Source organism: Gossypium hirsutum, chromosome D02 (genome assembly GCF_007990345.1).
Source record: "Gossypium hirsutum isolate 1008001.06 chromosome D02, Gossypium_hirsutum_v2.1, whole genome shotgun sequence".
In the NCBI taxonomy this organism is placed as follows: domain Eukaryota; kingdom Viridiplantae; phylum Streptophyta; class Magnoliopsida; order Malvales; family Malvaceae; genus Gossypium; species Gossypium hirsutum.
Window position 1 is genome coordinate 30,423,701 of NC_053438.1, and position 3,178 is coordinate 30,426,878.

General features: G+C 35.5%; 1 non-coding gene across 1 annotated transcript; it reads right to left on the bottom strand.

Annotated features, from left to right (window-relative positions):
- Positions 1 to 1,829: 1,829 nt before the first annotated feature.
- Positions 1,830 to 1,936, bottom strand: LOC121215096 (small nucleolar RNA R71). The gene has a single exon (XR_005910828.1). It is a non-coding gene; the product is annotated as a small nucleolar RNA R71 (small nucleolar RNA).
- Between the last annotated feature and the right edge of the window lie 1,242 nt (positions 1,937 to 3,178).

A 3,178-nucleotide genomic window follows, 5' to 3' on the forward strand; every position in this document is an offset into this window, starting at 1 on the left:
ACAAACGGCATCAGTATTGGAGCCCTGTACAAGGAGATATCCAAGTCGTAATGCGCAAAGGTCAGGGTAGTCGATCCCTGTAACATGGGAGACTTTGACTAATAAACTGTACTAATTGGCCTGACAAAAAATTCTAGAAAAAAATATGTAGATGGGCATATGAGTCTAGTTTCAGGGAAAAATCACGAAACTGATTTTCGAGTTGTGAAACTCAAGATATGATTTTTAAAACGACTATTACGCAGATTGGCAGTGTCTGGAAAATTTTTAAAAGTCTGTTAACACCTCGTGTTCGACTCCGGTGACGGTCTCGGGTTCGGGGTGTTACAATTGAAATTGTGTTTATGTTGTTATAGGCCTCGGTAAGATGCTTGATTAAGTAAAATCATGACTAAGTTATTCTTGCATTACAATTGTTAGGTAACTAATGAATTAATTATTTAAACGGATTAAAATTATAATTAATGGACACAGTACTTAATCAATGCATGTTTAATCATCTAAGGTAGCTGAGGGTTAGATTAGCAACAGTATCTGACGATACATTTGCCTTGCATAACTTGCAAGATTATTGTGATTAAACTGTTTTAAGGTAAGGATACTTTGTTACCTCACGTAGTCTTTGATGTGCTTATTAAATCGAGTTAATTGTTTGAATTGACATAGGGATATGTACAAGAGATTATTCTGATTTAATAAGTATGTATGTGCAATAACATATTTTCCTATTAAGATTTGTTTAATCGGTTAAATTGACATAGGGATATAGTCAAGAGATAAATGGATTTTGGTAGGTGAGTATGTTCATAAGTTAGCAAATTACCGAGTTGTCGTGAACTTATTCGTAACAATATAAACATGAGTTTAATAATTCTAAGTTAAGAAATGTAATCAATCTAACACAATTATGTCATCTTGATTAAAATCATATTTTGAGATCGTGCATTTGAGATTTATTTATTTAGTTCACTTAGTTTAAAATCTTATTTTTTAATCACCCTCTTCAAACAAAATATTTTTCTTCACCAAAGTGTTTTAAATAGCATTCATAAATAATTCTTTTCACAGTCCCTGTGGGTACGATAACTCGACATTTACTTGTCACTTTACTACTTGTTGCGATTGTGTACACTTGCACATTTTCGTTGTTTGAAGTTTTTAGCGTCATTGCCGGGGACTATGTTTTAAAAAAAGTCATTATTTGTGAAGTTGTTAGTTTTTGCATTTTGGTTTATTTTTCTGTTCAAATTTTAACTTAGTTAATTTTTCTATGATTATTTTAGGTGTTTATGAGTATTGATCGAATCATCGATTTACTCCTTGCAGACTCTAAGATTGAACGAACTTTTCTACAGTGAAGAAGACAAGTAAGTCAGAGATGGACTGAAGAGATGAACTTCGAAAATCTGAATCAAGGAGCAAACCTTGTTGAAAATCTTATCCTTATTGTTGATGATTGGGATAGAGCTTTGAGACATTATGTCGTGCCAGTATTTCATGATCTTAATCCGTGTATTAGGAGACCTGAAATTGAGGCACAATAGTTTAAGTTGAAGCCAGTCATGTTCCAGATGCTTCAAATAGTGGGCCAATTCAGTAGAATGCCTACCGAAGATCCTCACCTACACTTAAGACTGTTTATGGAGGTGAGCGATTCTTTTAAGTTAGCCGGAGTACCCGAAGATGCATTACGATTGAAGCTGTTCCCTTATTCACTAAGGGATAGAGCTCGAGCTTGGTTGAACTCATTACCACCAAACTCAATTTCAACATGGTAAGAGTTAGCAGAAAAATTCCTTATGAAGTATTTCCCACCTAACAAGAATGCTAAGTTGAGGAACGAGATCACTGCTTTCCAACAAATGGATGATGGGTCATTGTATGAGGCATGAGTAAGGTACAAAGAATTATTACGGAAGTGCCCTCATCACGAAATCCCACATTGCATACAACTTGAGAGATTTTATAATGGTCTTAATGCTCACACGAGGATGGTAGTGGATGCTTCTGCTAATGGTGCTCTCCTTTCTAGGTCTTATAATGAGGCTTATGAAATCATTGAGAGGATTCCTAGTAACAATTATCAATGGCCAACCGATCGAGCAGCGTCAAGAAGACAAGTCACTAGAATACATGAAGTAAATGCTATTATTTCACTTGTATCTCAAGTATCATCAATATCCTCAATGTTAAAAAATCTTACTACTAATTGGTGTAATAGTTTTGTAGCACAACCACTGAATCAATTTGAAAATGTTGCCCGTGTTTATTGTGGGGAAGGACATTTGTTCGAAGAATGTCCATCGAACCCAGAATCTATGTATAACATGTGTAAATAGAACCAAAATTGAGGAAGACAAGGGCTGCAATCCAATTTCTATAACCCATCATGGCGAAACCATCTGAATTTTTCCTAGAGTAACCAAGGGTAGGAACCAGTAACAATTATGTCCAACCAAAATTGACTCAGCCATCTAATTTTTCCTAAGAAGCTCAGAAACCAACCCAAGCTGAACCATTCAATAGCGTAGAGAATCTATCAAAGGCATACATAACGAAAACTGATGTCTCTCTAAGAATTTGGAAAATCAAGTGGCCAGCTTGCAATTAAACTCAGAAACTTCCTAGGCATACATAACGAATGGCTAGTTGACGCTCAAGACTCAGTGGAAGTTCAACAGAGTGTTGAAATTCTAGTTTCACCGAAAATTGAATTTGCAAAATTCGATAAGGTAACTTCTGAATCAGCTAATTCTGATAAATTAATAACTCCGTTAGATGCATAATTGCCATAGAAAACGAATCAACCAGTTATAGTAAAGAAACCTCCACCACCCTACCCTCAAAGACTTCAAAAGCAGAAGCAGAAAATTCAATTCAAGAAGTTCCTAGACGTACTCAAGCAACTTCATATCAACATCCCGTTGGTTGAAGCACTTGAACAAATGCTGAACTACGTCAAATTCATGAAGGATATCCTATCTAAAAAATGAAGGCTTGGAGAATTAGAGACGGTATCCCTAATGAAGGAATGCAGTGCATATCTTCAAGACAGACTACCCTCAAAATTGAAAGATCTTGGATGTTTTACCATACCTTGCAATATTGGAGCAACATATTATGGTAAAGCACTATGTGAGTTGGGTGTGAGTATCATCTTGATGCCCATATCAATATT